The following is a 13,871-nucleotide window of genomic DNA, read 5'->3' on the forward strand; positions in this document are numbered from 1 at the left end:
GATATGTTTGTTTAAAGAATTTCACAGAATACAAAAGTTTTAATTTTTGCTGAAAAGCTGAAATATTTCAGCTTTGATATCTCATCTTTGAAGGATTATAACTCATCGAATATAACACCAAAAACAACAAAATTATAGTCTAAAATCATCTATAAACTCTAAATTACACGTTGCAAAAAACCGCATGTCAATCAAACTTAAAACGAATGAGATATGATTGTTTAAAGAATTTCACAGAATGCAATTTTTTTAAAAAAAATAAGTCGGTCCAAAACCGGTTTTTACCAGAAACCGGCCGGACCGGACCGGTTTTTCTCAAGTCCTAGAACCGAGAACCGGCCCGGGATCCAAAAAAAGGTCCGGTCCGGTCCGGTTCATCGGTCTGGTCCGGTCCACAAGTCTAAATGCTCACCCCTAGTGTGTAGTTGTGTACCACACTACCGATTACTTCCTTTTTGGTTAGCAATTTTTATGAGTCCAAAATATCATATCAATGGGAAATGCCACTCTAGCACATTGAACTTAGGTGTTTTATCCGATTTGATCATTTATGTTTTTTTCTTTTTTTACACAATAAGCCATCTAATTTATATTGTACATGTTAATTAAGTCACTTTCATTAGTTTTTAACAGATCATCCTTTAACCAATTATTCTAAATTACATGAATGGTCCCTATTATTTCAGTTTCTTTTGTGCAGAGTCCCTAGATCCTCCATATCGGAGCCATGTTTTCATACGAATCCCTCGCACCACCGAAATCTTTCTTAACAGTCACCACATCCTTCATTGCCTCCGCACTCCTCTTCAGAACCATCACTTCGAATCTCATTCCAACTGAGTACATCAAATCCCTCTTCAAACGCTTCTCTGCCTAACTCACCGTCTTCATTAAGGAATTCGATCACCTCACCCCCAACCAGCTCTTCAAAGCCGCCAATATTTATTTGGGCACCAATTTATCTCCCTCCACACATTGAATCAAAGCTAATAACGCTGAAAAAGACAACGAAGTCACAGTCACAGCTGATTACAGCCAACCCATAATCGATGTCTTACAAATCGTGAAAGGCACCTGGTTTTTGCACACCGAAGTGATCGAGATCGATCACAAGTCGAATTCTCAGTATGAACTTAAGTTCTTTGAACTAAATTTTCACAAGAAGCATAAAGAAACAGTGTTGAAGAATTACTTGCTTTATTACTAAAAAAAGTTATGTATCTAGACAAGAAAGTAGAGGTTGTGGAGGATCTTGATATGTTTGTAAAGAGGAAAGAGTATTACAGAAGGGTATGGAGGGCTTGGACACAAGGGTAATTCTTTTTTGCATCAGGTTTTGATCGAGTTACAGATTCCGATGAAAGGTGACATTCTAGTCGGAGTTGACGATGAGGGATGAGGTGGAGGTGGAGGTGGAGGTGGGGGGACATCCTAGCCGGAGAATAAGACTTGGAGTATGGCAGACCCATTTTTTCCAATGGTACTGGATTCAGAGTTGACAGAGGGATGGGACAGGTGATGGTTGGCGGTCACCAGTGGTAGTTTCTGGTGGCTGGCGGGTTTCTGATAGCGGTAGGTGATGGTTGGTATTGACAGGTAGTGGTTAGAGATCAAGTGTTTCATTTGTTTCAGAAGGAGGGACCAAACACAAAAGAACTTAAAATCATAGAGATCGTTCGTGTAATTTAGAATAATTGGTTAACGATGGATCTGTTAAAAACTAACGAAAGTGACTTAATCGACATATACAATATAAGTTAGATTGCCTGTTACGCAAAAAAAAAAAAAAAAAAAAAAAAGTCATAAATGGTCAAATTTGACAAAACACTTAAGTTTATTGTGTTACATTGACATTTCCTATGTTTGAACTTTGAATCTTAAATCTTGGTTTTCAACTTAGCATATATTGCTAGTATGATAGTATGATACTGATTCCAATTTCTAAGTATGAATGTATTGTAAAATTGATTACTATAATTTAAAAGTTTTAATAATTAATTTTTTTTATGTTTATATAAATTTATATTGGTAGATCGAGGATAAAAATGGTTTTTATTGACAATACTTGTGTTTTGGTTTGTTCCACATCAGTGGGAAAAGGAATAGAGTGTGTGTTTATAAGTGTAAAAATGTGTAAAATATTTTAATTAATTACCCAATGTTGTATGTAGATTTTTTATTAATTTCGTTGGTTTATATAGTTAACCGTTTTTTGACATTTTTTGTTTGTTGGAAAAGCGGTTATATCGGATAAGATTTAACTAATAGCAACTGTTGTTATTATGGTAGGTGTTCATTGATTCAAGTCCATTGAATTTCGATAGAGCCATTACAATGCAATAATCTATTGGATGTTGAATTTTGTCAACCGTTCTAATACAATTCAATATATAAAATCAAACCGAACCGATCTAATTAGATGTTGTATTGCATATGTTTTATTCATTGGATATTTTTTATTGGTTAATCTATTAATTATCCATTATCTAACCAATTTTAATCTCTTGCTTTCGAATAACCAAATATAACTATGATAATTAAAAATAAAACCGGACACAATTACGTTAAATAAGACTAACAAAGTAACATTAATTTCAAGTCGTCAACTTATTTTCTTACTGAATAATTAATAATATTAACTGGATTTGGATAATAATATTCAATCTTTGTGTGGATTAAAATTGGATATACATTTGGATTGATTCAGTTAAGATATTCATTCAATTGTCAGGATGATCCAATTCAATTGGATTTTGAAATTTCGCATCCGATCTAATCTGATTGTAATTAGATATCCAATCCAATCGGTCGGTTCGTAATTAGATTGGTTAAATTCTACATACCACTAATTTTTATAAATGTTAGAAAATAGATAAAATTCGTTATTAACTTTTCTTCCATTCTACATATAATTTCTAAAACAAAAACACTACAAAGATATTCACTCGGATTTTAAAGAAGATTTCTTGAATCTTTAGTTTGAGGTAGAATCAATGGAGGAAACTAGTTTGTAATCCATTTGTTATTGAATCTTTAGTTTGAGGTAGAATCGTGGGAGGAAACTAGTTTCTAATCCATCTGTTCTTGAATCTTTAGTTTGACGTCGAATCGTGGGAGGAAACTAGTTTGTAATCCATCTGTTTTGTAGTACGAGATAATATTTCTTAGAAATGGTATATAACACCGCATGTCATGCTGAGATGAGGTGTCACTGTGGTGGTATGGTGAACACCACACCATCTGTTGTGCAGTAGTGCGGTGAGATGCCCCATAGAAGACGAATACATCGCACCCATTTTTCTCTTTTCTTTTATAACAATTCTTTTCTTCTTTTTTCCTTTTTGATTTTTTACCCCTATAAAATCACACATTTTACTCATTATCTCACATAACTTTCTACCACTATTCAAACCTCGAGAAATGACTTAGAAGGGTAACATTATTTTTGTTTTGTACATATATAGTTTGTTATGTGTTTTTATTGAAAAAATACACCAGCAAACTTGTTAGTTTTGTCCATATTCAATCATTTTGACCTGTAACTTTAGGTTTTGCTGAAGTGTCATCGTACGTGGCATAATCACTAATGAGATGTCATCATGCATGGCTTATTCTATAGGAAATTTGACTTAAAAGAGTAACATTGTTTTCAGCTTGTATACATTTAGTCCCTTATATATATATATATATATATATATATATATATATATACACATACACACACACACACATAAACTCGTTGATTTTTTACATATTTAGTCCCTTATGTATTATTTTTTCAAAATACACTCTAATGTCCTCCAACGTTGTTGTAGTTGGCTTCCTTCTAGCATCAAGTATAGCAACATTGAAGCTCTCTAACACTTGATTTTCCACTTCATCGCAGTTTATAACCTCCTTAAGAAAAGCCTTTGACCTTCATTTTAGGCCCTTCTCTATGAGATAGTCATATGCCCTTTTATCTATACTCTTAATGTCATCCATAACAACTTCAAAAGTTGGTTGTGTCATAGACCTTACAGCCTTCCAAGATGGTTTGGTGAAGTGTTCATCTTTAAAACTTTTGTGGAAGTTAGCAAGGATGTACCTAGCACATAATATATGTTTCACTTCTGGTACCATTTCCTTGACAACTTTAATTAAACCATGTTTAGAATTTGTAGTATATGCATCATAAAAACAATAAATGTAAATAAAATTATTACCATGTGTCCATCTGAGAGGATTATAACACCACTATCATTTCCCCCGAGTGTTATTCTGGAGATTGTTTAGAAACCACTTCCATGTACTCGTGTTCTCAATGGAGGATTTCGTGTATGTAAAGGTGAAGGTAATTTTTTCCTAATTCAAATGGTCATCCCTAAATGGGGTTTTGAGGTATGAATAAGCCATGTAATATTGAAAGTTTCTTCAAAACCCATAATTTTCAATATGACCAGTAAAACCTGAAACTGCAGGTAAAAAGGACTAAATATGGAATAAGTTATATATGATGTCGTCTTATTAGTGATTATGCCACGTACAATGCTACTTCAGCAAAACATGGATTTGCTCTTTTAAGTTATTTTCTTAATAATTAATTACAACCATACCAATAGAGGTTTCAAAGTAATTATTATGATTTTCCAATTAAAAGCCAAATAATGATTTAGTTAATTTAAGTTTATTACATAACCTATTACTTGATTATCATGTTATAACTTTAATGAAAAGATCTAGATGTTACAGATATATAGACAGAAGTTAATTAAAAAAATTGTTTTTAAGGCCAATGTTTTTTTTTCCTGTCACATAAGTGTTACTGTTATTTTTTTCCTCATCCCCTTTCACCTTACATTTTTTAATTAAATATATAAAATTATATTTTAATAATTTTGTAAATATTTAATACAACAAAAGACGAATATTTCATTACTTTTATATATATATATATATATATATATATATATATATATAAACTTTTATATATATATATATATATATATATATATATATATATATATATTACCAAAGTGGTTTCCTTTCACATATTTACTATTCATTTGGTTTTATATTTCCAAATAAAAAAATAACTAAATCAAATTACATTACAGTTTGTTCTATCATATAGTATAAAATGAAAAATAAGCTTCATTTTGGAAATAGTGATTTTACTTTTGGTCATAACAAATTTTCATATTTATATTTTCCCTTAAAAAAATTAATCTAATATTTTTCAACCTGCATAGATTTAAAATTAAAAACCTAGGTCTACCAATGTATAAGTGACAAAGCAATGATCATGCACAAGTTAAACACCAAATTGATAATAGCATAATTTGGCTATGAATGATATGAGTTACTCTCCTACGATCAATTCAAGCAACCAATAATAACCATCCAATATTGAAATTAACACATAAGTATCTAGCTCATCTTTACCTAACAGAAGTAAAGGTTATTAGCCTCTCACTATAGCAGAAAAACACATTGGATCCAAGTTAAATAAACTAAACATAAGTTTAAATAGCAAACCAACTAGATCAATGTTGAATATCTTTAAAATCTTCTTTAATCCTTGAGCTCCTCTTGAATTTTGACTTCCTATGGGTTTCTAAGGGTTTATTAGTCACAAATAACCTCAGAGAACCGAATGCACCCCCCCCCCCCCCAATTCGACCTAATTACTGGGATTTTATAATTGAGGAAATCTGGCCACCACGTCGTGGTTGACCGCTACGACGACGTAGTCATCTGATAATCCCGTAATTGCCACATCATCGTCAGGGTCATGAATCTTCCAATTACCATGTCGCGGTTGAGGCCCAACGATGTGGTCTTCAGACTACTTTTCTTCTTCTTATGTTTTTACTCCAATTTCCTGGTTCCAGCTCCTCGTATGCTTCTTTTTTGTCCCAAACAAGTCTTTGCAGCTACAAAACATATTTTTAAACATATTAAGCATCTTTTGTTCCATATAAAGCATAATTGTAGCTAAAAGTATTAGAATATGCATTAAATATGTAGTTAATTATGCACATATCACGGGGCGTACACCAGAGATCTTCTTTTGGGCCTTGGGTCTTTTTGGAGTTTGGGCCATAGGTTATGGGATCAAATATAAGAAGGGTAAAATGGTCTTTTACCCATTGGAAGGATAGGATACGGTTTGGGACTTTGGATTTTGGGAAATTGTATTAAATTATTGATTAGGGATATTTGGGTTGTGTTCAGTGTGAGGATTCCGGTAGCAGCAGCGTGTGTGTTTCCATTATCTCGGATTGAGGTGAGTCTCCTCACTGTACTCGTGGGTCGAAGGCACCAATGTCGGCCCACTAGGATCTGTTATCTAGTTGTCTTTGTGACTCTTGCATGGTATGTTGGGCTAGGCCCATTTGTATGCTATGATGGGCCTATAGATCAAGAAGGGTTAGGCCCATTGTATGTTATGTAGGATGTTAGCTGTCTCTGTGACTTTTGCATGTGTATGTCGGGTTGGGCTGATTGGATTGGTATGGTTGGGCCCATTATGGTGGGTTGGACCCAATATGCGGGCCAGGCCCAATGATATGTATGGTATGTGGTATTCTGGGGAACTCACTAAGCTTTGTGCTTACGGTTTTATGGTTATGGTTTCATGTACTTCCGGTTCGAAGGGGAAGGGTCCGACTTGATCGCAACGCGTCCACCCATATTTCCGCAACTATATGATTTTGGGAATGTACTTTGATAACTGTTTTTATTCTGAAATACTTTTGAATGAGTGGAGAAAAGGATAATTGATGTTTCTGGTTGAATCAAAAATGAAATTTTTACCTTATAATTTTTGGGGCGTTACAGATCATCTCCCGAATGTCATCATTCGTCCATCCTGGCCTCGCCCGCTCCTGATCTACAACCTCTAGTGATTGACATACTGAAAACAAACCAGATTACATCATAAAAGCCACAATTCAGACTATTGCAACATTATAGGAAGACTAAACCCTCGGGGATCGTGACTTCCTTGCTACGCATATGGTTCATGTGTTTCTAGTAGTACGGGCCCATACTACCTTCCACACCTACCCGTATTTGTGTCAAGGGATCGTCACAGACCACCTGGCTACACAACCCAATAATTAGGATATGTATACATCCTATACTCACTCTCTTGAGAGTGGCTAATTAACCCTCACGTTGGCCTACTACAACCTATGATCACTCATGAAACCTCCACTAAACCTCCAAACGCTTGTGTATGCTAATCATACATAACACTGGATTCAATAGACAATCGAATACCTGATTCTATCCTAAGCCCACAACTAGACAAGGAATAGGAAATAAGGCTAAATCAAACATTCTTTGGCTATAAAATCTTAGTTATATACAACTATGATGCATGCACTAAGCAACTACCATGTAGCATAACAAGAAATTCTCAATCATCATACATAAGACAATTCTATCATGCAATTCCTGAAGACCATTCGCCTACATACTAGCATGCAATTCTATCATATCAGTAGTACACAAATAAATGTGGGTATCTTGGGGGAATCACTTTCCTTGACTCCTTCTGATTATACACATCGCATCCTTCATGTCAGTCCTTTTTAGTTAAATTTTGAAAACATTTTGCAGATCCTTAGTTCGAGTCTATAATCACACAAGTGTTAATATAATTCTCTCAAACCAGGACTCTGATACCAAATTGTAATATCCCAAAAATCATGATAAAATTTTTCATTTTTCATTTAAATAAAATCATTGTTTTCATAAAACCCAAGTCACAAACATAAGTGTCAATACAAATGTCCCAAAAATCAGAGTATCCAAAACAGGTGGAAATCAAAAACTGCAGAGGATGTGTACGATCAACCCTTCGCCTTTCCCCGATCATCTGAAGTACCTGAAAAAAGAAATCCACAACTGTAAGCCCAAGCTTAATGAGTTTCCCAAAATACCCAACACATCAAAAATACAATTATAGTGCATGCATATAGGGTTTGTTGGCAATAGCCTCAAGCCAACCATCCGGGTTTATTGACATAGACTCTCAACCCAACCATCCGGTTTTGTTGGTCCATCGCACGAAGCAGTACCTCAACCCAACCATCTGGGTTTGTTGATTTCCCACCTCAACCCAACCATTTGAATATTTCAACATATGCAAGTAACAATTAATCATATAATGGTCTTGCATCAAGTACATAATACAACGAATGGGCCAGCTTTGGTGCCTTCGACCCATAGGCATAGTGAGAAAACTCACCTCAAAACCAAGATGATAGCTGAAAAGAATGCAACTCCGAGTATCGACTCTATAGGTCTCCTATATAGCAAAAGAAGGACCAATCCTCAATCCACAACTCAAATACTACCCAAATTACCCTAGATAACCAAAGTCAAACTTAGTCAAAGTCAACGGTCAAAAGTCAACCTCCAGTTGTTCGCCACACGGTGGCCATCCTTGGCCACGTTGTGGCCGCTAAACGACGAAACAGATGAGCCTTAGCCTAGTCGCCACGTCGTGGCGACCTAAGGCCATATCATGGGCACTAGGTTCCTAACAACTTAATGGGTTAAGTTGTTTTCTTCGATTCTAAGGGCTTCAAAGCTCATATATGGTCCATTATATGGCCTAAGTGGATAAAGTTTCCAACTTTATGCCTTTAGACTCTTCAAGAGATAAATATCTCACTCCTAGGTCCAAAAGGGGGCAAAACACAACCTGGATTTAACCAATAAGCACTTAGTATTGAAGACCTCTAGTCGAACACTCCCAGAAAGGTTTCCAGCATCATAAATAACATGAAAATTCATGCTTTTCATACATGCATGTCCAATGCATATCTTGAACTCCTATTAGGTCAAAAAGAGGGTTCATGGCCAAAAATTCATGCATGAAACCAAAACGTATTTCTAATCTAGATCCAAAGCACCAAATACTCCAAATGGGCTGGAGATTCATAAAGTTGCAAACTTTATGAGATCTCACCACTCCAAACAACAAGAACATAAAAATTTAGGGACAAAACTCAAGCTTTAGCAACTTGTTATGATAAAAATCGAGTCTTGGACACTTACAAAGGTCCAGAAGAGTGTTATAACAAAGGATGAGGACTTACTTGTTGAATCTTATCTCACTTCTTCTTCTTTCTTCCTTGAATAGCTTCAAAGAACACCAAAAGGGCTTAAATAACGGAGGAACGAGATTAGGGTTTCTCAGATCTTAAGGAGGCTGATGGAGGATGAGGGTGAGTAAACCCAACCTCCTCATTCCTTTAAATAGGGAGCAAAACCCAGAAAATAGGGTTTTCCATTTTCCAGCTGCCACACCGTGGCCATATACTGCCACACTGTGGCGGCTTAAATGAACAATGCGATCTTATCTTGATTTTCCACGTCGTGGCAAACCCTAAAATGCCAAAAACTAAAAATGTAAGATACCTCGGTATCCGGGTGTTACCTGTTGCATGTGCCCTTAAGTGTTAAGTGAAATTCTGCAAACACATAGTTCTTGTAACCTATAAAACCCATCAATGTGATGCATTGGAAAATAGAGTGTCAGAGAGCTTCAAAATCGACGAGTTTACTGGTGTGTCTTGCAAAAAAATACATAAGGGACTAAATGCGTATTAAACGTAAAGTCTAAAGCAGTGTTACTCTTTTAAGTCATTTGTCGTATGGAATAAGTCACGTATGATGTCATCTCATTAGTGATTATGCCACATACGATGTCACTTCAACAAAACCTAAAGTTGTTGGTCAAAAGCACTGAATATGGACAAAATCAACAAGTTTACTAGTGTATTTTGTAATAAAAATACATAAAAGACTAAATATGTAGAAGACAAAAGAAGTGTTATCTTTTTTACTCATTTTCCTTAATTATGATTATAAAAATATGGATGTTTAAACATCATGTTTTTTATTATTTTGAGATATCATGGTGAAGTAGGATGCTTTTTAAACGAAAAACGAATCGAAACTGAAACCGATTGGAACTCATAATGGTATTCGATCTGGTTCTTGGTTCCTCTATTTCGTCATTAGCGGTTATTTCGGTTTCGGTATCAAATACCTTCTTATATAGCAAACTTCCTAGTAAAACCGAATCATAATCAGTGGTTCGAACAGGTTAGTGGTATTCGGTCTGGTTCTTGGTTTCCCGTTCACTCCTTAACCGATTTTCAGTTCTTTCGGTTGTGGACCGGTTTATATCCTATCGTGAAGTTTTAGCAAATGTTTAAAATGAAAAAATCTAGAAAAGTAAAAAAGTAATAAACAACAATCATTTTCGCCGACACCTAAATTGATTACTAGTGAGTAATTTACAGTTTTAAGACATGAATCTATTAAAAAAATAGCATTTTTTTTAAACAATATAAAATATTGTTGAAAGATAACTATTTAATTCTAATGAAAGCGAAGTCGTCACCTCACTCGTTTTGTTTGGATGCCATATTAAATGTGTGAGTGGGAGAAGACGTGACGGCAATATATATTAGTATATTACTCCTAGTAGAAATTAGTAAACTAGCGCATTAAAAATACCAATAATGAAATATTCTTAAATTACGAGTATTTAAATATTAAACGACCCTATAACATGCAAGGAACGACTTTAATTAGACATTCAAAAATCTGAATATTTATTTCTACTTTTTAGTAATGCATTTTTATTTTCACAATGCATAAGATACACCAAGACCAAATCCATGCCCCCGAGTTTTTTCATGAAATGAATAGCCATATCTAAATGATTGAAGTCGTCCTTCACTTTTGATCAATATAACACCTTTGGTCCAACAATCGAATTGTTGTAACTCTAGTTCCTATTTCAAACTAAATTAGCATCTTTGATCCCTCTAACTAACCATTGTTAGTTTTATGAAGTCAAGAACCTACACATGAGGGTATTTTTGTTATTTCACACAAAAACTCTCCATTGCTTCCTCATTCGTCGCTTCGTTTCCAGCTTCAGTCACTTACGTAGGGCTTTTGATTGTATGCTTACTTCTTAGTTGTAAAGTGTTGATTGCATGTTCTTACCTTTTATTCTTATTTCTTAACATATGATGTATTTGATTGTTAGTTATTATCTTTTTTGTAGTCTTTGTTCTAGCATTTGATTATATTTTATTACCTTTGATCGTCATAAGTTAGTTTTCATTATATGTTGTACCTATGAGTTTGTGTTATTGGCTATGATTCTTAATCATCAACTTTTTGAAGTCTGTAGTAAACGAAGAGGATACAGAGGCACTAAACCAAAAAAGCTCTAATGCATCAAACAACCCAGAAATCTGAATCTAAAAAACAATATTAGTTCAAGCGAAATAAGACTAATATATCAAACCACAATCAATCACATGTGATGAAAAAGTACTAAGCAAAACAGTAAATCAGATAGACACATATATTTATGTAGAAAACCTAAATTAGGAAAAAAAAACCATGGGCCAAAGAAGCCGATAACCAATCAACTAAAATATTGCAGTGTTTACATAGCCTTATCAAAGAGATTACAATGGGCTATAATGATTTTGGTGATCAAGGGGTGAAACCCTAAAAATGTCGATCATAAAGGGGGAAGAGCATGAAACCTTGATTAATTGTTTGATGTCTCTTAATAAGAAGTTTTGCTTTCAATTATTTACCAATTTGGCAAATTTGACCCTTCAAGAATGGTGCATTTTCATTTCAGGAACAAGTCCTTTTTAGACCCGATACACCCAATTTAGACACGGTGCCCTTTTTAGACCTGATACACCCATTTTAGACATGGTGCCCTTTTTAGACCCGATGCAACCAAATTAGACTTAGATTGCTGGAAAGACAATATAACCCTTGAACTAAGAACTTGTCACTTTTGGAAGGCACATTTCCACAATCTCCACATTGACTTCAAAATAGAAAATGGAAACTGTAACTTATCCAACAATCACCCAAGAACATAAAACACCAACAACTCATCAAACTCCAAAACTCCATAAGAACCTGCAATCATCATTTCGAGAAAAATTAATTCTAAAAAGATAAATACTTCCTCCACCAACGATCCATTTAGTATCAATTACGATCAGAAACACTCATCAAGTCCAAAAATAGTTTGAACTTAGCTATAGAAAGACTTTTAGTGAACATATATACGGGATTATAATTTGTATGAATTTTTTTCATTACACAATCACCTTTTTCAATGATATCCCACACAAAATGAAAACGGATATCAATGTGTTTTATTCAGTTATGAAACATTTGATCTTTACTCAAGAAGATGACACTTTGATTGCCACAGAGTACCCTGGTAACCTTTAATCTATCATCGAGTTCACTAAACCACCCCCTCAACCAAATATATTCTTTCATTGCTACTGTAATCACCATATACTTTGCCTCAGTATATGACAAAACAATTATAGATTGTAACTGGGATTTCTAACTAATAGCACAACCGTTCAAAGTAAACACATACCATATAATATATCTTTATTTATCTAGATCTTTAGCATGATCTGAATCAACATATCCAAGCACCCTAGTGGTAGAGTTACCAAATTGTAGACACATAGAAGATGCACCACAAAATAATGAAAGATCCATCGCACTGCTTTCCATTGTTATTGTTTGCCATATATCTACTAATCATGCTAACAACATAGAAAAAACATCAACACCACTTGAAATTGTTTTCCCGTCAAAAAGTAGAGGTCTGATGCCACTCGTTTGGATATCTGCTTGTCAAAACCATCTTAGAACAACTTGAGAACTCCACTTTTACCAGAAAACTCATATCCCTCTTTATCAAAGGAACTAAGAGATAACAGGTTTCTTCCAAGGTTAGGAACATATCTAACATCCCCTATTATTCAGATAACTCCATCAAACATACAGATTCTTACTGAACCATATCCAACAACTAGACATATAGAATTGTTACCCATCAAAACATAATCATAGTTAACCTTATCAAACGTATAAAACCAGCTTCTGTTGTGACACATATGAAAAGTAAAACCATAATCGAGTATCCATTCACCAATATAATCAAATTCATCTGAATAAACTGTAAGAAGTTCTCCAATACAATTAACCTCAACAACATCGGATTCACCTGAAGAACTAGCTTGTTTACCATTTGTTGTTGTTTTCTATTTATTCTTCAACTTGAAGCGTTCATCAATCAAATGTCCCTTCATGTAACAGTAATTAAAAAATTTCTTTTGCCTTTAGACTTCCACCTTTACTAGCAAACGCATATCCATCTTTATCAAATGAACTAAGAGATAGCAAGTTTCTTCCAAGGTCAGTAACATATCTAACATCCCCCATTGTTTGGATAACTCCATCAAACATACATATCATTACTAAACCATATCCAACAATTGGACATGTAGAATTGTTACCCATCAAAATATAGCCATGGTTAACCTTCTCAAATGTATAAAACCAGCCTTTGTTGTGACATATATGAAAAGTAAAACCAGAATCGGGTATCCATTCACCAGTATAATCCAGTTAATTTGAATAAACTGTAAGAAGTTCTCCAATACAATCAACCTCAGCAACATCGACTTCACCTAAAGAACTAACTTGTTTACCATTTGTTACCATTTTCTCTTTATTCTTCAACTTGAAGCATTCATGTAACACCCGTGTTTCTAGGCTAGGCATTAATATTGATGTGATAGTCTAGGTTAACCTTTGTAACTCATTTTGAAGAAATGAAAAAGGAATTATGTGAATATTATGTGAATTATGTGTTTTATGCTTAATTACTAGGATTTAATTAATTAAGAAAATGAGCGTCGAAAATAAATATTAGATAAAGCCGATATCTATTAAGAAAGTTGTAGTGGTCGTGACAAGGATTACGGATATATAAAGAATACCGAAAT

Source organism: Lactuca virosa, chromosome 2 (genome assembly GCF_052849685.1).
Source record: "Lactuca virosa cultivar CGN04683 chromosome 2, Lactuca_virosa_CGN04683_v6, whole genome shotgun sequence".
NCBI classification, from domain to species: domain Eukaryota; kingdom Viridiplantae; phylum Streptophyta; class Magnoliopsida; order Asterales; family Asteraceae; genus Lactuca; species Lactuca virosa.